Below are 24,831 nucleotides of genomic sequence, written 5' to 3'. Positions count from 1 at the left end.
CGTTATTATATTCATCAAAAAAGTCATGAATTTTGTCAAAAAAATTACTTTAACTTTTTGTGCTGACATATTTCAAATAAAGTAAAATTTCCTATACATTTGAGCACGAAAGTTATTCTACTACATGTCTTTGATAAAAAAAAACATTCAGTGTATATTTATTGGATTGGGTAAAAGTTATAGCGTTTACAAACTATGGTGCCAAAAGTGAATTTTTCCGTTTTGAAGCATTTCCGACTTTTCTGCCCTCCTGTCATGTTTCATGAGGTGCTAAAATAAAAACAGGATAGTATAAATGCCCCCCAAATGACCCCATTTTGGAAAGAAGACATCCCAAAGTATTCACTGAGAGGCATGGTGAGTTCATAGAAGATTTTATTTTTTGTCACAAGTTAGCGGAAAATGACACTTTGTGACAAAAAAAAAAAAAAGTTTCCATTTCTTCTAACTTGCGACAAAAAAAAATGAAATCTGCCACAGACTCACCATAGCCCTCTCTGAACACCTTGAAGTGTCTACTTTCCAAAATGGGGTCATTTGTGGGGTGTGTTCACTGTCCTGGCATTTTGGGGGATGCAAAATTGTAAGCAACCCTGTAAAGCCTAAAGATACTCATTGGACTTTGGGCCCCTTAGCGCAGTTAGGCTGCAAAAAAGTGCCACACATGTGGTATTGCCGTACTCAGGAGAAGTAGTATAATGTGTTTTGGGGTGTATTTTTACACATACCCATGCTGAGTGGGAGAAATATCTCTGTAAATAGACAATTGTGTGTAAAAAAAATAAAAAAAATTGTCATTTACGGAGATATTTCTCCCACTCAGCATGGGTATGCGTAAAAATACGCCCCAAAACACATTATACTACTTCTCCTGAGTACGGCGATACCACATGTGTGGCACTTTTTTGCACTCTAACTGCGCTAAGGGGCCCAAAGTCCAATGAGTACCTTTAGGATTTCACAGGTCATTTTGCGATATTTGGTTTCAAGACTACTCCTCACGGTTTAGGGCTCCTAAAATGCCAGGGCAGTATAGGAACCCCACAAATGACCCCTTTTTAGAAAGAAGACACCCCAAGGTATTCCTGTTAGGAGTATGGTGAGTTCGTAGAAGATTTTTTTTTTGTCACAAGTTAGCGGAAAATGACACTTTGTGAAAAAAAAACCGATACATATCAATTTCCGCTAACTTGTGACAAAAAAATAAAATCTTCTATGAACTCATCATACACCTAACAGAATACCTTGGGGTGTCTTCTTTCTAAAATGGGGTCACTTGTGGGGTTCCTATACTGCCCTGGCATTTTAGGGGCCCTAAACCGTGAGGAGTAGTCTTGAACCCAAATGTCTCTTTGGGCCCCTTAGCACAGTTAGGCTGCAAAAAAGTGTCACACATGTGGTATCGCCATACTCAGGAGAAGTAGTATAATGTGATTTGTGGTGTATTTTTACATATAACCATGCTGGGTGGGAGAAATATCTCTGTAAATTACACATTTTTGATTTTTTTTTACACACAATTGTCCATTTACAGAGAGATTTCTCCCACCCAGCATGGGTATGTGTAAAAATACACCCCAAAACACATTATACTACTTCTCCTGAGTATGGCGATACCACGTGTGACACTTTTTTGCAGCCTAGGTGCGCTAAGGGGCCCAACGTCCTATTCACAGGTCATTTTGAGGCATTTGTTTTCTAGACTACTCCTCACGGTTTAGGGCCCCTAAAATGCCAGGGCAGTATAGGAACCCCACAAGTGACCCCATTTTAGAAAGAAGACACCCCAAGGTATTCTGTTAGGTGTATGGTGAGTTCATAGAAGATTTTATTTTTTTGTCACAAGTTAGTGAAAAATGACACTTTGTGAAAAAAAAACAATAAAAATCCAATTTCCGCTAACTTTTGACATAAAATAAAAGCTTCTATGAACTCGTCATACACCTAACAGAATACCTTGGGGTGTCTTTTTTCTAAAATGGGGTCACTTGTAGGGTTCCTATACTGCCCTGGCATTTTACGGACCCAAAACCGTGAGTAGTCTGGAAACCAAATTTCTCAAAATGACTGTTCAGGGGTATAAGCATCTGCAAATTTTGATGACAGGTGGTCTATGAGGGGGCAAATTTTGTGGAACCGGTCATAAGCAGGATGGCCTCTTAGATGACAGGTTGTATTGGGCCTAATCTGATGGATAGGAGTGCTAGGGGGGTGACAGGAGGTGATTGATGGGTGTCTCAGGGGGTGGTTAGAGGGGAAAATAGATGCAATCAATGCACTGGGGAGAGGATCGGAAGGGGGTCTGAGGGGGATCTGAGGGTTTGGCCGAGTGATCAGGAACCCTACACGGGGCAAATTAGGGCCTGATCTGATGGGTAGGTGTGCTAGGGGGTGACAGGTGGTGACAGGAGGTGATTGATGGGTGTCTCAAGGTGTGATTAGAGGGGGGAAATAGATGCAAGCAATGCACTTGCGAGTTGATCAGGGCTGGGGTCTGAGGGCGTTCTGAGGGTGTGGGCGGGTGATTGAGTGCCCTAGGGGCAGACTAATCTGATGGGTAACAGTGACAGGTGGTGATAGGGGGTGATTGATGGGTAATTAGTGGGTGTTTAGAGGAGAGAACAGATGTAAACACTGCACTTGGGAGGTGATCTGATGTCGGATCTGCGGGCAATCTATTGGTGTGGGTGGGTGATCAGATTGCCCGCAAGGGGCAGGTTAGGGGCTGATTGATGGGTGGCAGTGACAGGGGGTGATTGATGGGTGGCAGTGACAGGGGGTGATTGATGGGTGATTGATAGGTGATTGACAGGTGATCAGTGGGTTATTACAGGGAAGAACAGATGTAACTAATGCACTGGTGAATTGATACGGGGGGGGGGGGGGGGGGTCTGAGGGCAATCTGAGCGTGTGGGCGGGTGATTGGGTGCCTGCAAGGGGCAGATTAGGGTCTAATCTGATGGGTAACAGTGACAGGTGGTGATAGGGGGTGATTGATGTGTAATTAGTGGGTGTTTAGGGTAGAGAACAGATGTAAACACTGCACTTGGGAGGTGATCTGACGTCGTATCTGCGGGCGATCTATTGGTGTGGGTGGGTGATCAGATTGCCAGCAAGGGGCAGGTTAGGGGCTGATTGATGGGTGGCAGTGACAGGGGGTGATTGATGGGTGATTGATGGGTGATCAGGGGGATAGATGCATACAGTACACAGGGGGGGGGGGGGGGGTCTGGGGAGAATCTGAGGGGTGGGGGGTGATCAGGAGGGGGCAGGGGGGGGGGGGGATAAAAAAATAGCGTTGACAGATAGTGACAGGGAGTGATTGATGGGTGATTAGGGGGGTGATTGGGTGCAAACAGGGGTCTGGGGGGTGGGCAGGGGGGGGGGGGGGCTGAGGGGTGCTGTGGGCGATCAGGGGGCAGGGGGGGAGAAATCAGTGTGCTTGGGTGCAGACTAGGGTGGCTGCAGCCTGCCCTGGTGGTCCCTCGGACACTGGGACCACCAGGGCAGGAGGCAGCCTGTATAATAGGCTTTGTATACATTACAAAGCCTATTATACACTATTACAGCGGCAATCCGGGTGCAATCCGGGTGCTGGGCGGCGGCAAAGTCCGGGCCTAAACGACCGCAATACGCCCATCGGCGGGGGCGGCTGCGGGCGTGGTAATGCGGCGATTGCGTCATTCATGACGCGATCAGCCGCCGGCGACTGGCTCCACCCCCCTCACGCTGTAACCCGCCGGCCGTTCGGAAGCGCCGGCGGGTTACAGCGTGAGGGGGGTGGAGCCAGTCGCAGGCGGCTGATCGCGTCACGAATGACGCGATCGCCGCATTACCACGCCCGCAGCCGCCCCCGCCGATGGGCGTATTGCGGTCGTTTAGGCCTGGACTTTGACGCCGCCCATCGGCTGGGGGCGGTCCTCAAGTGGTTAAGTGGTGATCATTCAAAGAGGAAAGTTACACAACCAAAAAGGGTCTTTGAAGAAGAGAATGCTAGAAGTGGAGAAAATGACATAAACTATACAGTGCATAAGCACCCCTAAAGACTAAAACAAGTATTGGATTAGTATTGAAATCCCCAGTTTACCCTGTTGTACTTTTCATTTTTAATAAAGCTATATGGAATATTATGCCATTGCTCATTAGAGATGGCCTGAACAGTTCACCGGTGAACAGTTCCCGGCGAACATCAGCTGTTCGCATTTGCGGTGGTTAGTGAACAGATAGGGCGGTTCGATCCGCCCCCTATACCTCGTCATTGGGCTAAACTTTGACCCCCTATATCACAGTCAGCAGACACATGGCAGCCAATCAGGCTGCACTCACCCACGGACCTCCGCCTCCCCCCCCCAAAAAAAAAAACGCAGCAGCGCTGGTCATGTTCTCAGTCTGGTGCTGCTGCTGTAGTGAGTGGAAGGGAGAGACACTGCTGCAGAGACAGGGACAGTAAGCTAGGTGTTTCTACATACTTCATACAGGCAGGCCACAGTCATTGCTGGGCTGTGTAGCTCTACTATATGCTTCTATCTATATTGCAAGGAAGCCAGCACACTGTCTATCATAAGCTGTGCTTAGCTTGCTACTGTATCTGTTATTGATATCTGTGTGGGTTACACTTACACTGCATACAGGCCACAGTCAGTTGCTGGGCCTTAAAGTTCTACCATAGTTCTACTATACTCTTCTAACTATTGCAAGCAAGCCAGCACACTGTCTATCATAAGCTGTGCTTAGCTTCCAACTGTATCTGTTATTGATATCTGTCTGTGTGGGTTACACACTGCATACAGGCCAGGCCACAGTCACTGCTGGGCCTTGCAGTTCTACCATCTTCTTCTATCTATTACAAGTCAGCACACTGTGTATCATAAGCAGTGCTTAGCTTGCAACTGTATTTGTGATTGAAAGTTCTACAGGATATCTTTCTGTGTGTGTTAAAGTACAAAGCCCTGTGATACACACACCCACACAGCTGCTGTGTATTTGACACTGATTGGGCTCGATTCACAAAAGTGTGATAACTGCTATCACAATTATCATGCAATCTCCTGTGCGGCGCTTTGCGTGCACAAAGCATTACTCCGCGTGATAAACGAACATTTGAGCACGATCACGTGAGTGATCACATGCAAATGTTCGTTTATCACATGGAGTAATGCTTTGCGCGTGCAAAGTGCGTGGCAGATCGTGTGATAACTGCTGTGATAGCAGTTATCACGCTTTTGTGAATTAACCCCATTGTGTGCCTCTTTGGGATTACACACACTGTCTAACACTATCGAATATTGTTAGTAGTACTATATACCCCCAATATGGAAAGAATAACAGGCAGAGGCAGGCCACCCCGCATGCCTGTTTGAGGTCGTGCTGGCGTGATTTTGTGCAGCCCTCGACCACAGCACAGTGTTTTCATACTGCACGTACCCTCAACCTCCTGAGGACATAGTTGACTATTTAACACAGAACACCTAATTTTCCTCAGCTTCTGCATGGAACCATGACATATCTTCCTCCTCCTGCTCTAATTCTGGCACCCCACAACTACTTACCACTCATCCGGCAGCCACCACCACTACTTATAGCACCACAGCCACTCCACCTCAGATGTCGCAAGAGTTATTCACACATGTTTGTGGTGACATGACTGATCCACAACCATTATTGTTACAAGATAAGGCTGTCAAGTTTGTTTGGTCAATGACTATAGGTCAGGCTGTATGCCCATATGACTGACCTATAGCACAGCCCATAACACCTGCACAAAGCTCCTACCTAACACAGAACTACAATAACCCTGCAGGTAGATGTAGCATACAGACTGACATATAGTATCCACCAAACTGAACCAACCGTAACAATACAAGGCACAGTGTTCACAAGTAATAGTCACCTGAGGCCTGGAGGATGAGGCAATCCAGATGAGAGTCAGATGGCTACAAGCAGGTACAATGGTTATGCAGTGCTGACACTTAGAGGTAGCGTGGTCAGTACTAGCCAGATGTCAGTCCAGGCAGAGTTCATTCAAGTCCTTATCCAAGCAGAGATCAATCCAGGTGGCAGACAGGCAAAGTCCAAGTACAATAGCAGAGTCGGCAATGGGTAATCCAATAGAGCGTGGTCAGGATAGAAAGCAGAGTTGGGAACCGGTAATCCAATAGAGCGCAGTCAGGATACAAGGCAGAGTCGGCACGGGAATCAAATAGTTTGTGAGCGGATACCCAGCAACAAGCCAAAAGCTAAATTCTATCACGGGAGATAACCGGGGGTGCTCACCTGAGTAAAATACAAAGTCTAACCAATAAAGCAAAAGAATCAAATGTAACCAATGGCATACCAGCATGTCAGCAGGTCAGCTAACACGCAACACACACACATGGCTAATGTTTACATTAATGGGAACTGAGCACCAGGCTGCGCTCCAGTGACGTCAGTAGCCTGCCGAGACCCGGAAGCTTGCGCTTGCAGCGTTCCGCTGCCACGAGTGCCCCAATGATGTTACAAAGGCGCGAAGGATGTTACACCAACACCACCACATATGTTTGACTTAGGCGTCACTACACACATGAATGAAGTAAGGTGTGAGGATGATGATGAACTACCTGTGGTTGGTGCAGTTTTGGAAGTGTCTGATACAAGTGAAGCTATGGATGATGATGATGTGTGCATGGATGCCACGTGGGAGCCCAGAAGACAAGATGAACAGGGGGACAGTTCAGATGGAGGAGAGTAGGAGGAGACGAGTTGATGTAAGCAGCAGGGGGAGCTCGTCGCAAACAGCATGTGGCAGTGTCCAACGGCATGTATTGCCACCTAGGGTCAGCCAGCCAACACACCTTTCAACGCCAGCTGCTGCTGCCACCACCAAAATGCTGTCATCCCAGAGCTCACCAGTGTGGCATTTTTTTGAGTCTCTGCCTCAGATTACAGCGATGGCATCTGTACTATCTACCACCAAAAAAGCAACACCAACGTAGAGATAAGTGCCTTATGAAGGCACTTAATGTTCCATAAATACTAATGGGAGGAGCACATGAGGAAAAGCAGCACACAAAGACAAAGCCACCCTCCGCCTTCTCTTCCTCCTCCAGGTGCAGCATCTTCAGCCGCTTTATCCTCTGCTGCCCTTGCATTTTCACAGCCACCCTCCATTCCGCCTCTCACCTTGAGCAGTTCCTACCAGGGCCGTATCTATTAAGAGGCACCCGTGGGCTGGTGCCATGGGCGGGTCCTCGGGGGGGGGGGGGGGTTTGGGGCGGCCACCTAAAGTTCAATTATTATTATTTTTTTTATTATTATTATTTTATTCATAAAATCCAAAATAAAAAAAAAAATTTAGTTGGGCGGCGGGGCGGTGTGCGGGGGGAGCGGCGGAGAGCGCACCAACAGATGAGGGGAGCTCGCTCACCCCCGCCATCCAGCAGAGTGGCAGCGGCCGGCCAGGACATGATCCTGAACTCTGCATGCCGCCGCCTGGTCTAGTGACGTCACTAGACCAGGCGGCGGCATGCAGAGTTCAGGATCATGTCTGCCACTCTGCTGGAGGGCGGGAGCGAGTCGGGAGAAGCGCGAAGGAGCCGCTGGCAGCTGCAGCCCAGCTACCCAGCCAGGAGCCAGCTCGCCCAGCCAGGTAGGTACCCAGCCAGCCCACTGCCCAACCCGATACCCAGCCAGCCCGCTGCCCAGCCAGGTACCCAGCCAGCCCACTGCCCAGCCAAGTACCCAGCCAGCCCTCATGCCCAGCCAGGTACCCAGCCAGCCCGCATGCCCAGCCAGGTACCCAGCCAGCCCGCATGCCCAGCCAGGTACCCAGCCAGCCCGCTGCCCAGCCAGGTACCCAGCCAGCCCGCTGCCCAGCCAGGTACCCAGCCAGCCCGCATGCCCAGCCAGGTACCCAGCCAGCTAGGTACCCAGCCAGCCCGCACGCCCAGCCAGGTACCCAGCCAGCCAGGTACCCAGCCAGCCAGGTACCCAGCCAGCCAGCACGCCCAGCCAGGTACCCAACCAGCCCGCATGCCCAGCCAGGTACCCAACCAGCCCGCATGCCCAGCCAGGTACCCAGCCAGCCCGCATGCCCAGCCAGGTACCCAGCCAGCCCTCTGCCCAGCCAGGTACCCAGCCAGCCCGGTACCCAGCCAGCCCGCATGCCCAGCCAGGTACCCAGCCAGCCCGCATGCCCAGCCAGGTACCCAGCCAGCCCGCATGCCCAGCCAGGTACCCAGCCAGCCCGCATGCCCAGCCAGGTACCCAGCCAGCCCGCATGCCCAGCCAGGTACCCAGCCAGCCCGCATGCCCAGCCAGGTACCCAGCCAGCCCGCATGCCCAGCCAGGTACCCAGCCAGCCCGCTGCCCAGCCAGGTACCCAGCCAGCCCGGTACCCAGCCAGCCCGCATGCCCAGCCAGGTACCCAGCCAGCCCGCATGCCCAGCCAGGTACCCAGCCAGCCCGCATGCCCAGCCCGGTACCCAGCCAGCCCGCATGCCCAGCCAGGTAGCCAGCCCGCATGCCCAGCCAGGTACCCAGCCAGCCCGCATGCCCAGCCAGGTACCCAGCCAGCCCGCATGCCCAGCCAGTTACCCAGCCAGCCCGCATGCCCAGCCAGGTACCCAGCCAGCCCGCGTGCCCAGCCAGGTACCCAGCCAGCCCGCATGCCCAGCCAGGTACCCAGCCAGCCCGCATGCCCAGCCAGCTCGCATGCTCAGCCAGGTACCTAGCCAGCCCACTTCCTGCATGCCCAGCCAGGTACCCAGCCAGCCCACTGCCTGCATGCCCAGCCAGGTACCCAGCAAGCCCATTGCCTGCATGCCCAGCCAGGTACCCAGCCAGCCCACTGCCCGCACGCCCAGCCAGGTACCCAGCCAGCCCGCATGCCCAGCCAGGTACCCAGCCAGCCCGCATGCCCAGCAAGGTACCCAGCCAGCCCGCATGCCCAGCCAACTCGCATGCCCAGCCAGGTACCTAGCCAGCCCACTGCCTGCATGCCCAGCCAGGTACCCAGCAAGCCCACTGCCTGCATGCCCAGCCAGCCCACTGCCCGCATGCCCAGCCAGGTATCCAGCCAGCCCGCATGCTCAGCCAGGTATCCAGCCAGCCCGCATGCCCAGCCAGGTACCCAGCCAGCTCACTGCCTGCTTGCCCAGCCAGCCCACTGCCAGCTTGCCCAGCCAGCCCACTGCCCGCTCGCCCAGCCAGGTACCAAGCCAGTCCACTGCCCGCCCAGCCAGGTACCCAGCCAACCCGCTGCCCGCTCGCCAAGCCTGCCCGCTCGCCCAGCCTGGTACCCAGCCCACTGCCCGCTCGTTTAGCCAGGCAGTGGCTGGATAGTGTAATGGTTAAGGGCTCTGACACGGGAGACCTGGGTTCAAATCTCGGCTCTGCCTGTTCAGTAAGCCAGCACCTATTCAGTAAGGAGTTTCTTGGGCAAGTCTCCTTAACACGGCTACTGCCTACTGAGTGCGCTCTAGTGGCTGCCTCGCAAGTGCTTTGAGTCCGACAGGAGAAAGGCGCTATACAAATACTGCAATTAATTACTCAGCCAGCCCACTGCTTACCCAGCCAGCCGACTACCCGCTCACCCAGCCAGGTACTCAGCCAGCCCACTGGTGTTATGCTGCCCACTGTGTGATTTACTGCTGAAATGCTGCCCACATTGTGATTATTTTCTGGTGAAATGTTGCCCACATTGTGATTATTTTCTGGTGAAATGTTGCCCACATTGTGATTATTTTCTGGTGAAATGTTGCCCACATTGTGATTATTTTCTGGTGAAATGTTGCCCACATTGCGATTATTCTTTGCTGAAATGTTGCACTCGTGATTATTCTCTGCTGAAATGCTGCACACATTGCGATTATTTTATGGTAAAACACTGCCCCATTATGATTATTTGGCACCTATGGGGGGGGGGGGGGGCATCCAAATTCTCACAAGGGGGCCCAGTAATTTCTAGTTACACCCCTGACTACTACCTAAACTGGGGATACCTATAGACCTGGATATCTATACTGGGGACACCTATAGTATGCCTACATTTGGACCCCTATAGACCTGGCTACTGTACTTATACTAATTATTTATATAGCGCCAACATATTACGCAGCGCTGTACAGAGTATGTATTGTTTTGTCACATAATTGTCCCACAGAGGGGCTCACAATCTAATCCCTACCATAGTCATATGTCTATGTATGTATCGTAGTCTAGGGCCAATTTTTAGGGGAAGCCAATTAACATTATACTTATCTGTATCGTATGTTGTTGGGATGTGGGAGGAAACCAGAGTGTCTTAAGAAAACCCACACAGACAAAGGGAGAACATAAAACTCCTTGCAGATGTTGACCTGGCTAGGATTCGAACCAGGAACCCAGCGCTGCAAGGCGAGAGTGCTAACCACTATGCCATCATGCTGCCATACCACTGTTCTATATTGTACTTACATCTTCAGCAGTACTTCACAGAGTACGTAGTCATGTCACTGACTATCCTCTGAGGAGCTTACAATCTAATTCTCCCATAGTCTAATGTCCTACCATATTATTATGTATTTATACAGCACTGGCATATTCTGCAGCACTTTGCAGAGAACAGTCATGTTACTGACTTTTCTCAGGGGAGCTCACACTCTAATACCTACCACTATTTTGTGCGAGAGAACACTGGCTAATGTGTGGGGGTTTTTTTTTTGGGGGGGGGGACATTTCCTACTTGCTTTTTTAAGGTCACTTTACTCATACCCAGGGAGAAACCATGGCCCCACTGACTTTGGGCTGCACTCTTACTAGGATATTTTTATTAGCCACACCCACTGTGTTATGGGCACGCCCACTGAATTCTGTGGCCACGCCCATTTTTCACCGCGGCTCGCTCAGCGCGCCGCCAACGTTCTCCTGGGGGGCACCGTAGGTTTGGGGTGCCTAGGGGAGCCCAAACCCTAAATACAGCCCTGGTTCCTACACCTCTGCCCACAGCAGTCAGGGGTCCGTTAACCTTCCTGGCGGTAAGCCCGAGCTCAGCTCGGGCTATGCCACGCAGGAGGATTTCTCAGGCCCTGCTGGGCCGATTTGCAATTTTTTTTTATTACACGCAGCTAGCACTTTGCACGATTCACCGCTACCTGCCGCGCCGCCCCCCCCCCCCCCCCCCCAGACCCCATGCGTAGCCTGGACAATCAGTGCCAGGCAGCGCTGAGGGGTGGATCAGGACTCCCTTTGACGTCACAACGTCGATGACGTCATCCCGCCTGTCGCCATGGCAACGGGGGAAGCCCTAATGGAAATCCCGTTCAGAACATGATTTCCTGATGGGTCTGATTGCCGGAGGCGATCGGAGGGGGTCGGGGGATGCCGCAGCTCAGCGGCTGTCATGTAGCTAGCGCTAGGCTAGCTACATGATTAAAAAAAATAGTGCTGCGCTGCCCCCTGGCGGTTTTAATTGACTGCCAGGAGGGTTAAGGAAATATTTCAGAGGAAGAAGCCAATGGCCTCAATTCACTAAGATCATGCTGGAGATAATAAGGGAAGAGAAAACTTACCTCCACACATCGATCTTGCCTTATTAAGGTGCAGAGATAAGTTTTCACAGTGAGAGAGTTATCTTATCACTTCAGTCCTTAAGTTACCTCCTTTGTAGTTATTTTCACATGCAGTTAATTAATTACTTTAGAATTCTGGAGTTATTTTATGGATTGAAGAGTTAACTTTAGAGATCTCTCCTTAAATTAATGACAGAAGAGTTAAACTTTAGATTTGCCTGAGGTAACAGGTTTCCTGAATACTACATGCCTTATCACCATGGTGATTAGTCTAGAAACATTATTAAAGACAGGAGATAACCTTAGTGAATTGAGGCCATTGTCTCTCAGCCACCCCTTTGCCCGGCGTCTGATAGCTGACTTGTCGGAACTCTTACCTCGCCAGCTGTTACCATACAAGCTGGTGGACTCGGAGGCCTTTCTGAAAATTTGTGCCAATTGGGACACTACAGTGGAAGATACCAGGCCGCAATTATTTTTCCAAAAAGGCAATACCCAAACTGTACCATGAAGTTGAAAGGCAAGTGGTATCATCTCTGGCACACAGCGTTGGGTCAAGGGTCCATCTGACCACGGATGCCCGGTCTGCAAAGCACAGTCAGGGCAAGTATATTACTTATACGGCACACATACGTAGCTGTGCAGCAGACTTGGTGGTGATACCACCACGGCTTGCAGGCAGGCCTGCTGACACCTTCTCTTCTTCTCCTCTTACTCCTCCATCCTCTTCACTGACGTCCTCCTTGGCTGAATCCTACTCTACTGTTGCACTCTCCTCTCAAACTGCACACCCCCAGCTCCCCAGGGCCTATTCCGCATGCCAGGTACGACGGTGTCACACCTTCTTGGACATGTTTTGCCTCAAAGCCGAGAGTCACACCGGACCAGCACTCCTGGCCGCTCTGAACAAACAGGTGGATCAGTGGCTGACCCTGCACCAACTGGAGATCAGCAACGTGGTGTGTGACAACGGAAGCAATCTCTTGTCGGCTTTGAGTTTGGGCAGGTTGACACATGTGCCTTGCATGGCACATGTGCTGAATCTTATAATCCAACAATTTTTGTGTAAGTTCCCAGGCTTACAGGAGGTCCTGAAGTAGTCCAGGAAGGTGTGTGCGCATTTCAGGCGTTCCTACACGGCCATGGCGCGCTTCTCTGATATTCAGTGGAAAAAGAAATTGCCAGAAGCGCTTGATTTGCGATAGCCCGACTCGCTGGAATTCAATGCTCCTCATGTTTGACCACCTGCTACAACAGGAGAAAGCTGTCAATGAGTATCTGTATAGCTACGATGCTAGAGCAGGCTCTGGGGAGCTGAGGATTTTCTTGCCGAGGTACTAGACACTCATGTGTAATGCCTGCAGGCTCATGCGTCTGTTTGAGGAGGTGACAAACCTGGCGAGTCGCAGTGAAGGTGCCATCAGTAACCTGATCCCATATGCTTTCTTCCTGGAGTGTGCTGTGGATAAAGTGGTGGATCAAGCTGTAGAGGAGAGTGAACAGGAAGAGGAGGAAGAGTTGTGGGAACCAGATTTGTCATCAACACCTGCGGAAGCACAGAGGAAGGGGGAGGGGGGAGGAGGTGGAGAGGAGGGGGAAGAGGAGTCAGAGGAGGAAGTTGGCTTTGAGGAGGAGATGGAAGAATAACAGCAGCAGGCGTCACAGGAGGCTTGTTCTGCTCACCTTTCGGGTACCCGTGGTATTGTTCATGGCTGGGGGGGAGGAGGAGAACTTCCCTGACATCACTGAGGAAGAGGAGATGACGACTAGATCGGCATCCAACTTTGTGCAGATGGGGTCTTTCATGCAGTCCAGCATGTTGAGGGACTCCCGTATAAAAAGGCTCAAGGGGAATGATCTGTACTGGGTGGCAACTCTACTAGACCCTTGGTATAAGCACAAAGTGGCAGAGTTGTTACCAAATTACCAGAAGGCTGAAAGGATGCAGCGTTTGCACAACAATTTGTCAAGTATGCTTTACAATGCGTTTAAGGGTGATGTCCTAGCACAATGGAAAAAAGGTGCCAGTAATCCTCCTTCTCCTCCTCCTCCCATGTCAACACAGGCAAGGACGGGACACTCTAGCGATCTGATGGTGATATCGGACATGCAGACTTTCCTTAGTCCAACACCTCGCCTCAGCCGTTCCGGATCCACCCTCCACGAACACCTCGACTGGCAGGTAGCGAACTACCTGGCCTTAAGTGCGGATATAAACACTCTGAGAAGCGATGAACCCCTGGACTACTGGGTGCGCAGGCTTGACCGGTGGCCAGAGCTGTCACAATTTGCCATCCAACTTCTGGCTTGCCCTGCCTCAAGTGTTCTGTCAAAAAGAACCTTCAGCGCAGCAGGAGGCATTGTCACTGACAAGAGAAGTTGCCTAGGTCAAAAAAGTGTTCAGTACCTCACCTTTATTAAAATTAATGAGGCATGGATCCCGGAGGGCTACTTCCTGCCCAAAGACTAAGTCAGTCCCCACACAGCATCTTTGTCTGCAGGCCACTTGACTGCCTTCTCCGCCACCACCAACAGGGTCCAGGACTCCAGGTGGATTGCTGAATTTTTAAGTCCACTGCTAGCAGCTGCCGCTACCAAAAGTAATAATAATTTTTCTGGTGTGTGTACATGCTTAATTTTTCTGGCTGCAGTGTGGGTGCAACAACAAAACAAAAGGCATGTACATGTGTCAATTCCCCTTCGTGATCGTTACCTTGCCGCGGTGAAGGGGCTTGCGTATCACAATGAAGCAATAACCTATACGAGTGTGTTGGGGCACACCCAAGATAATAAGGTCGTTGCTTCATTGTGGACAGACCAAATTCGATCAGCTGGACAGTCACTGTTGTTCTGTCATTGAGCTACCTAAGCCCGACCATATGGGCTGGAAAACCGCCATCGCCTGCACTCTCGCCAACATGCGCACCAGCATGGCCATCAATATACAAACAGCTGTTTGTGGTGCGTTATCCAGTGTGTTTGGTCTGTCAGTGTGAAGCAGTACACTACTTACACTACCTGATCCATGTATACACACGCAAGATGTTTTAAAGCACTTTATGCCTCCAATTTAGGATTGCAATGTGATTTCTGCCCTTTAAGGATTGTAACCCTACTCTGCGTCAAATACATAATTTTCCGAGGGACTTTTGTCATGTATCCCACTCCGCCATGCCCCTCTCCAGTTGTTAGACCCCTTGAAACAACTTTTCCATCACTTTTGTGGCCAGAAATATTCCCTGTATGTTTTAAAATTCGCCTGCACATTGAAGTCTATGGCAGTTCGCCTGGTTTGTGCGAACTCAAACTTTTGCAGAAGTTCGCGTTCGCAGTTTGCGAATCCAAAATTTCACGTTCGATCCATCTCTATTGCTCATAGAATGATCATATTTGATGGATCCTTTTAAGAAAATTTCCTTAGTAAAAACTGACCACTTGTTCCAGGGATCTCATCAGAATGGTTAACTGGCAGGGAAGTGATTGTTCCACAGATAGTGAACAGCTCTAGCTACTCAGCATGTGGTAAAATGTGCCCACATTGCAGTGCTGGCCACAAAGAGTTAGTCTCTCAGCAGCAGAGGAGGAAGGAAGTGGGCGAGATCAGGTAAGCTAGATAAGTCAATTGTAGTGTCTTTTAATTTTGGCCAGGCATTACAGCTATTCTAACTGTGCTAGGTTATAGGTGCAAAGTTTAACTTATTGTAGAAGTGCTGCACCAGGGCATCACCAACAGGAGTGTAGATTTAGCACAACTCTTTGGCTACTTTATAACTGAAACAACAAGCATCAGTCACAGAAGAAGACAGAAAGTGATTATTAGTCAGGGTTAGGTATTACAGGCTAGTGTGAACAAAAGGTCACCACCTGCTTAATTAAATTGGAGACTTTCAGCAGCACCCTTACCTACTTATCATAAAGGGTTAAACTGAAGTACAAACACAAGAACTTTTTAAAAAAATTCTTCTTAATATTGCTATCAGCCTTTTAGGGGTTTTCTGTAAGATATTGCCTTTGATTTGCCACTACTTCTTAATGCTTGAGCTTCTTATAAAATGTTAGCGGTCTTCTTTTAAGTTGCCTGAAGGATCATGTTGCTTGCAGTCAGCACTCTTCTATAATAATTCCTTTTTTTGTATAGCGCTTTTCTCCCATCGGACTCAAAGCCCTTGCAAGGCAGTCACTAGAGCACACTCAGTAGGCAGTAGCAGTAATAGGGAGTCTTGCCCAAAGAACTCCTTTAAACCCAGGTCTCCTAGGTCAAAGGCAGAACCCTTAACCAGAACAGAAGACTATCCAGCCACCATATGTTCTAGTTTCTTGCCCGCTTCAATCTTTTGTGCTGTGTTTTTTGTTTAGATTCCCTGCATCTCCCTGCTGCATCATCCTGCTAAATTTAAAAATATGGGATTGGGGCAGAATTACATTGTCTAAACATTAGTATTTTATGAGGATGGATGTTGCCAGCAGCATCAGCCAAGACAAAAGAGCACCAGCTATAAGCAACGTGACGACATTCTAATGCTGGGCATAGACGGTTCGTTTTATATTATCAATCGAGCCGCTGATGGCTCGATTGATAATATTCAACCTGTCCGATCACCGCAGCGGGTCGATACCGCGCTCGCTCCCCGTGGGCAGACAACGGTAGAAACGAAAATCTGAAAAGGAAGTGCCCGCAGGGACCGATCCGCGTGCACGCGCGGACGAGCGGTGACGCGCTGGCTCGATACCGGCGCATAGACGAACCGTCTATGCCCAGCATTAGAAAAAGACTTTTAGCAACTTACAAGAAGAAATCTGACAAGAAGTGGCATACCAAAATGGGCTCCCAAAAAAACTCAAAGACTCCCAGCAACACTAAGAAGAAAATAAAACATTAAAACTCTATGGGCTCGATTTACAAAGCAGTGCTAACCCAGTTATAGGGCTTGATTCACAAAGCGGTGCTAACCCAGTTAGAGACTTTAGGCATGATAACCATTGCACCACGCTGGTGAAAAGCCAGTTTAGGCATGATAAGTTTAGGCATGATAAGTTTAGGTGTGATAAGTTTAGGCATGCTAAGTTTAGATAAGTTTAGATCGCGGGCAAAGTCCCGCACGCAAAGCAGCGCCATTAAACTTTATATGAAGTGCACCAGTCTTTGCTAGCGCAAAACTTTTGATCAGCTGTGCACTGCGGTGCTAACGCAGTTGGAGCTTAAACTTATCATGCCTAAACTTATCACACCTAAACTTATCATGCCTAAACTTATCACACCTAAACTTATCACACCTAAACTTATCATGCCTAAACTGAGTTTAGGCATGATAAAGGGCTTTTCACCAGCGTGCTAACTGTTAGCACCGCTTTGTGAATCAGGCCCTTAGACTTTAGGCGTGATAACCATTGCACCACACTGGTGAAAAGCCAGTTTAGGCGTGATAAGTTTAGGCGTGATAAGTTTAGATAAGTTTAGATCGCGCGCAAAGTCCCGCACGCAAAGCAGCGCCATTAAACTCTATGCGAAGTGCATCAGACTTTGCTAGCGCAAAACTTTTGATCAGCTTTGCACTGCAGTGCTAACCCAGTTGGTGCTATAGTTATCGGGCCTGATTCACAAAGCGGTGCTAACAGTTAGCACCCTGGTGAAAAGCCCTTTATCATGCCTAAACTCAGTTTAGGCATGATAAGTTTAGGTGTGATAAGTTTAGGTGTGATAAGTTTAGGCGTGATAAGTTTAGGTGTGATAAGTTTAGGTGTGATAAGTTTAAGCGCCAACTGCGTTAGCACCACAGTGCACAGCTGATCAAAAGTTTTACGCTAGCAAAGACTGGTGCACTTCGTATAAAGTTTAATGGCGCTGCTTTGCGTGCGGGACTTTGCAAGCGATCTAAACTTATCTAAACTTAGCATGCCTAAACTTATCACACCTAAACTTATCATGCCTAAACTTATCACACCTAAACTGGCTTTTCACCAGAGTGGTGCAATGGTTATCATGCCTAAAGTCTCTAACTGGGTTAGCACCGCTTTGTGAATCAAGCCCTATATATTGACAGTTAACAGTTTATAAATGAGTGTCTGCTAAAAAAAAGTCTATATTTTTACTAAAAACATGGTGGCTATTTGTTCAACCATTCATTAAAGAGAAACTGTATTGAAAATAGCAAAATGAATAAAATATCTTTTTTTTTTACAATATTCATTTTTAATGACTTAGGCAGCGTTTGCCTGCCCTTTGTAAAATCTTTCCTCACCGTGATTTACATTCTGAAATTAATCACAGCTTGCAACATTTTTAGTCCCGTCAGGTGATCTCTGTGGATCTTTTCTTATTGAGTGTTCCAAAACCAGTACAAAACAAACCTGGTTTCCTGGAAAGGGGGGTGTTGAGGGGTGGGAAGAATTATGCATAGGTTATCAGCTAAGAGTCACTTGGAGGGCTGGGCTACACTCAATATACAGCAATATATAGATATAGAAAGTTTTTCTGATGCTGAAATCAGGAAAATAACTGTAAAAGTCGGTATCTTGTATAATTTACTGCAACACGTCCTCTCTTTGTATTACTCCACCTCTGTTTTGGACAAACAGAGTTGGAGCAAAGCAGGTCACTTTGGTGCCACCTAGTTCCTTATATCAGCGGGTCTATAGCTGCTATAGTCTGCGCACGTGCTGTAATTCAGGTACTGGTGATTGCTGGACTCTGAATTAGGTGTCCCCCCCCACCCCCAATTTGCTACAACTCGAAGAGGGGGGGGGGGGGGGGTAGTGCTGGAATTTAACGACAACAGGATGAGCCGTCATTTGGCTCCCCCTGCACCCAATTAACCAGCGTTGTACTCATATGTACGCAGTTGGAGAGGAGCCCCTTGTCTCTGACAAAGGTATAGGGAAACAATGATAGGATAAGAATTTTTTTTTTGCTTCTCCCTCCTCCTCCCAGTCAATAACAGCCATATGGGTCAGTATTGGACAAGTACAGGCACAAGCTTGCAGGTCTTTTCTTCCTGGCCCCACAACCTGCATTTTGGATGAAGGGGTTAGCAAAGCTTGGGCGAAGGCTACATTGTTTTTATTTACAAAAATGCATCTTTTCACACAATGTGAATGTGGGTATGATTTCACATGCACATTGCAGGGCCATACTGCATTTATTTCACTGTCCTGTAAATAACAGGTCCATTTTTGGGTGCAGCTTAGATTGGATACTGGATGGGGTGCAGTGCGGAAGAGGGGAGCAGGGGGTGTACTGTAGTGCAGAAGAAGAGGATAAATTTGCAGAGGCGCAGCAGGAGCGAGAACTTACCATCCAGCCAGGCTGGGAGACACATGCGATCATCCGACTTCCACCTTGGGCATCCTGGCTTTTCATAGCAGCAGGATGTCAGTTTCATGACCATGCCAATGGTGGTTTACGTAATGAAATCGACGTCCTGCAGCTATGGAAACACAGGACTCTCAAGGATGAAATCAGGTGATTGTGTGTCTCCCGGCCTGGCTGGATGGTGAGTTGTTGTTCCTGCTGCAGATGCGCTCTGCACAATGGTAGGCTCCCTGGTTACAAAAGGAGGATCTCTGGCTACGAAAGGGGGCGATCTGGCTACAAAAGGGGACTTTCTGGATACAGAGGTGGACAATCTGGCTACAAAAGGGGCCTCTCTGGCTATATATATATATATATATATATATATATATATATATATATATATATATATATATATATATATATATATATATATATATATATATATATATATATATATATATACATACATACAGTGATGGGAAAAACTATTTGCCCCCTTCCTGATTTCTTATTCTTTTGCATGTTTGTCACACTTAAATGTTTCTGCTCATCAAAAACCGTTAACTATTAGTCAAAGATAACATAATTGAACACAAAATTGTAACGATCTTTGTAACACAGAGAGGATCTGATTACCGGTGATCTGCAGTATCACCGAGAATACAGATATATACCCGATTATTGATGATCTGCAGTATCACCGATAATCAGATATATCTCTAACCTCTGGACACCTGAGTAATATGAGTGTTTGGTGCAACAGTAAAACTTTGAGGAGAGCCTCCGTATAGAGGATGCAAGGCAGTAAGAGATACTGCCCAAAGAACAGGCTCCTTCCAAAGGCCTGAGGCTTCCCAAGGGGAGGAGTCAGGCTGAGAGTGGGAAGGACCAGAGTGTGAGTGACACCAATGGTGGAGTGTCACTGACAGATCTGTGAACTATCTCTAAACAAAGGAGATAGTTCTCGAGGTCGGACAAGCCAGGTCGGCAACAGACAGACAGATCAGATACAGAGGAAAGAGACTGATACGAAATCCTAAGGCAAGCAAGGTTTGGCAACGGAGCATCAGATATAGCGAAGTACCAAATCAGAGATCAGAAGAGAGGTCAGGAAAAGCAGAAGGTCATAACAAATAATCAACAATTGTCTAGTCTAAAGGTGTGAGCTCCTTGATCATTAACACCCTGGAACTAGTCTGAAGATATAACAGGATGGTAAAGCTAATTCCTTGTCTTGGGTGTGAGCTCCATACTCATCAACACCCTGGAACTAGTTTGAAGAATAACACAGATAATATACAGTATTCCTAATTTGGGGTGGAACTGGTCTCGAGAATAACACAGATCCTGACAACCAGAGAATGACCAGCACCCAGTATATATAGCAAGGCGCTCTCCAGTGCCTCCCCTAAGTGCTGGACCAATGGGAAGTGGTGGAATTGTCAGCTGACCCCCCTTCTGGCTGTCATAAAAGCTCTGCCTCTCAGCGCGCGCGCGCGCGCGTCCTTCTGAACCTGTGTGGACTATCAGTCCCAGCCACACCAGACCTGTGCTGTAAACCATCCGCTGTGCTGAGCACGAAACCAGCCGCACCGCTATCATAGCATGCAGCGGTTCCTCCGCGTTCAGCCATACTGCCAGATGTAGGCCTATGCGTGCAACCTGCCGCGTCGGACGCGGAATCCGCCGCCTTGATCTCAGGACATGCGGCGGTTTCTCCGCGTTCAGTAATGCTAGCAGATGCAGGCCCACGCTCGCAACCTGTCGTGTTGGACGCGGAATCAGCCGCCTTGCTCTGAGCACCCGCGGCGGCTTTTCCGCGTTTTCTCACAAAAATGCAGTTTTAAATGATGGTTTTTCTTATTTAGTGAGAAAAAAAACCTCAAAACCTACATGGCCCTGTGTGAAAAAGAAATTGCCCCCTGAACCTAATAACTGGTTGGGCCACCCTTAGCAGCAATAACTGCAATCAAGCGTTTGCGATAACTTGCAACGAGTCTTTTACAGCGCTCTGGAGGAATTTTGGCCCACTTATCTTTGCAGAATTGTTGTAATTCAGCTTTATTTGAGGGTTTTCTAGCATGAACCGCCTTTTTAAGGTCATGCCACAACATCTCAATAGGATTCAGGTCAGGACTTTGACTAGGGTCACTAGGCCACTCCAAAGTCTTTATTTTGTTTTCCTTCAGCCATTCAGAGGTGGATTTGCTGGCGTGTTTTGGGTCATTGTCCTGCTGCAGCACCCAAGATCGCTTCAGCTTGAGTTAACGAACAGATGGCCGGACATTCTCCTTCAGGATTTTTTGGTAGACAGTAGAATTCATGGTTCCATCTATCACAGCAAGCCTTCCAGGTCCTGAAGCAGCAAAACAACCCCAGACCATCACACTACCACCACCATATTTTACTGTTGGTATGATGTTCTTTTGCTGAAATGCTGTGTTACTTCTATGCCAGATGTAACGGGACATGCACCTTCCAAAAAGTTCAACTTTTGTCTCGTCGGTCCACAAGGAATTTCCCAAACGTCTTCTCTGTGTCAGATAGCTCCTATTTAAGTGATTTCTTGATTGAAACAGGTGTGGCAGTAATCAAGCCTGGGTGTAACTACAGAAATTGAACTCAGGTGTGATAAACCACAGTTAAGTTATTTTTTAACAAGGGAGGCAATCACTTTTTCACACAGGGCCATGTAGATTTGGAGTTTTTTTCTCACTAAATAATAAAAAAACAATTTAAAACTGCATTTTGTGTTCAATTATGTTATCTTTGACTAACAGTTAACGGTTTTTGATGAGCAGAAACATTTAAGTGTGACAAACATGCAAAAGAATAAGAAATCAGGATATATATATATATATAGTATTATACACTGGGGACTCCTATACCTGGCTACCTATACTGGGGGCACCTACATCTGGCTAACTACACTGGGGGTACCTATACATGTCTATACTGGGAGCACCTATCCGTGGATTCCTATACTGAGGGCACATATACCTGGCTGTAGTGGTGATTCTAATCTGCTATTTAAGATTATGCAAAATGTTGCATACATTTTCGCAATTACCACCATTTGCACTTTTTACATTGACTTGACTGGCCGCTAACTTTAGTGAATAATAGCAACCCCCCCTTTATGTGCTACAAACACCAAATGTTCAGGGTATGTGGAGGAGGACAGTGGGTACAAGAAGAAACTTTTTTTTTTCTAAAAATTCTTATCATTTTTGAGAAATTTGATTTTAAAATTCTCATTCTGTGTGTGGGAAATGTTTCCCTGGCCAGCGAATTTCACATATCCAGCAAATTTGGCATTTCTAGCATGTAAAGGGGCTTTGCTATAAACCGGCAAAGTTGTAAGCCATTATAATTTTTCTCATATCCAGAAGGAGAAATTTAAAATTGATTTTCACAAAAATGATAAGGTCCTTTTGAAAAAAATGTTTCCTCTTGCACCCACTATCCTCCTCCACATACCCTGAAAATGTGGTGTTTCTGCACGTAAGGGTTTTTTGCTATTAACCGCTAGTTAGTTGGTGGCCATTTGCCTGCTATTAAAGTCTGTAAAGCACACTTTGAACAGTTTGTTCACAAAGTTTTGCAGAAATTTGCATTCGAAGTTCGCAAACCGAAAATGTGATGTTTGGGCTATCTCTATTGCCGACTGCCACATTGTATATTTAGGCCCCCGTGCACAACGCATCCCGACCAGGGGTGTAAATATATGTACCCACTTTGTTTACATCACCATTCCCAATTGGTGCACTGCAGGGCCACCGGTCCACTGCCATCTTGCCATCCAGTGATCAGGGAATGAGAACAGCTTGTTCTCAGACCCGATCACGGTGCCTGGAGGGAATGAAAAGCGTCATCAGCAAGATGCGGCTTTTCATTAAGAAAAATTTCCGACGTAAACAGTGCTTCCGTCTACTATTATAAGCAAACGGAAGTTCAGTGTAGTGCCATCTTGTGGCCAAAAAGTAAAATGCACCCTAACACTTTCTTAGATACATAAATATATTTACACAAACACAGTCATTTTCTACAAAAGTTTAACACCTTACTCCCCTACCCTATAGTTACCAAAATAAAACACTTGTAAAAATGACACCATAAAAAAAAACATAAATAGTTAGTTTTTAATATGTATGTCATGAGGGTATATTACTGTTAATTTTGCAAATATAGGTTTATAATAATTGTAATAGTACTCAAAATCACAAAACACAAAAAAGACACCTTAATTTCTAGATAAAATATTATCGCCATACATTGTACTAGGGACACAATTTAAATGTTGTAATAACTGGGACAAATGGGTAAATAAAATGTGTGGGTTTTATGTATCGAAGCACAATTTATTTTAAAACTAAAATGGCTGAAAACTGAGAAATAATGATTTTTTTCCCTTTTTTCTATTATTCCCTTTGAAATGCATATAAAATAAAATAATTCTTATCAAAAAGATATAGATCATTTTGATGTAATAAGTAATGATAAAGTTATTGCTGAATAAATGGGTGGAGCGTGGTGTGAAAATCGCTCTGGTTTTTAAGGGGAAAAAAACCTGTGATTATGAAGTGGTTATAAAATATTTTTCCTTTGCAATTTTAAAATCAATTTTCTCAAAAACGACAAGGTCATTTTGAAAAATTTTTTTTGCCTGGTTCTCATACTCCAATTTTGGTGATGATAGCATATATGGGGGCTTTCTTATTAAGCACTAAAGTCGGCACAAAATTACGTGAACATTACTCAAAATTCTGAAAATACGGTTCCTGATTATGTTTACAAACAAAATGAATTGCAAATTAAATTTCGCATTATGATTTTGCATCATTATTGCGAATTACAAGGCAAAATTATGATTATGCAAAATTTGTACTCATACATCCTCACAAATGTGCTTAAGGCAGCAGAATGACTACAACCAGCCCTACCTATCCCCTACCTATACCGAATACTAACAATGCCGCTATCCAGTGCCAATAACTGCAGTCAAAGATGCTATTCAGAGTATGGCTACATAGTATTCCACTGCCGCTACTGGAGTCTACTTCACCACTGCAGCTAGACAGAAGCAAAACTCTACCGGTTGCTATCCCTGCAGTCACCACTGCTACTCAGAATTCAGCTACACATTATCTGAATGCACTGCTACTGCCGCAGTCACTGCTACCTGGAGTTCAGCTAGAAGCCAAACTCCACCGTTGCTATCCCTGCAGTCACCACCGCTACCTGGAGTCATCACTGCTACTCAAGCACTGCTACCACCTCAGTCACTATCACTACCCAGAGTTTTGCTATATAGTAGCCAATGTCTTGTGCTTCTGTTAATAGATGGAGTCTGACTATAATATAGCAAAACTCCAACACAACATGCCATAGCTATTTGAATTTATTTTTATCTGCATTAGCGCCTATGGCAACACCCAATTTATCTACAGTGCATTGCCCACAAATGACCTGTATTGTTGCCACGCCCAGGGCGCCCTGCTCCTACACTAGTTAGGCCTCTGCTCACAAACACACAAATATATCCCACACATGCTCAGTGTCATGAAAATATGTGGAAAGTTTAAATGGTTAACGGCTTTAACAGGCGCACTTGACCTGAGCTATACTGTCTCTGGTGCCCAGCAGCAAGATTCTGATGATTTTTCTTTTCTGCTGACATTTATCAGAGAAATACCTAAAATGAGAAGAGTCACATGTAATCTCAAGCTCTAATATGTGATGTTACTGTAATGGAGGCAGTACAGGAGATATTGGAAATCTTTCAACTGAAGATAAAAAAAAAAACTGTTACAATAAAAAATGTTTAGCCCCAGGCCAGATGTTTCTCTCCTTGAAAAAATAGGGTATCTGTCATATAAACCCAGGAGTTATTACAAGAGCGAAACTTGAGAAGATAATTCTTTTTTTATTGATAAAACACACAACTGCTTTCCAGACAAAGTATTGCTAGAGAGAGAGAGAGAGGGAGAGAGAGAGAGAGATGTTGGCTGA

This window comes from Hyperolius riggenbachi, chromosome 11 (assembly GCF_040937935.1).
Source record: "Hyperolius riggenbachi isolate aHypRig1 chromosome 11, aHypRig1.pri, whole genome shotgun sequence".
Taxonomy (NCBI): domain Eukaryota; kingdom Metazoa; phylum Chordata; class Amphibia; order Anura; family Hyperoliidae; genus Hyperolius; species Hyperolius riggenbachi.
Note: the sequence above shows the minus strand (reverse complement) of the source record.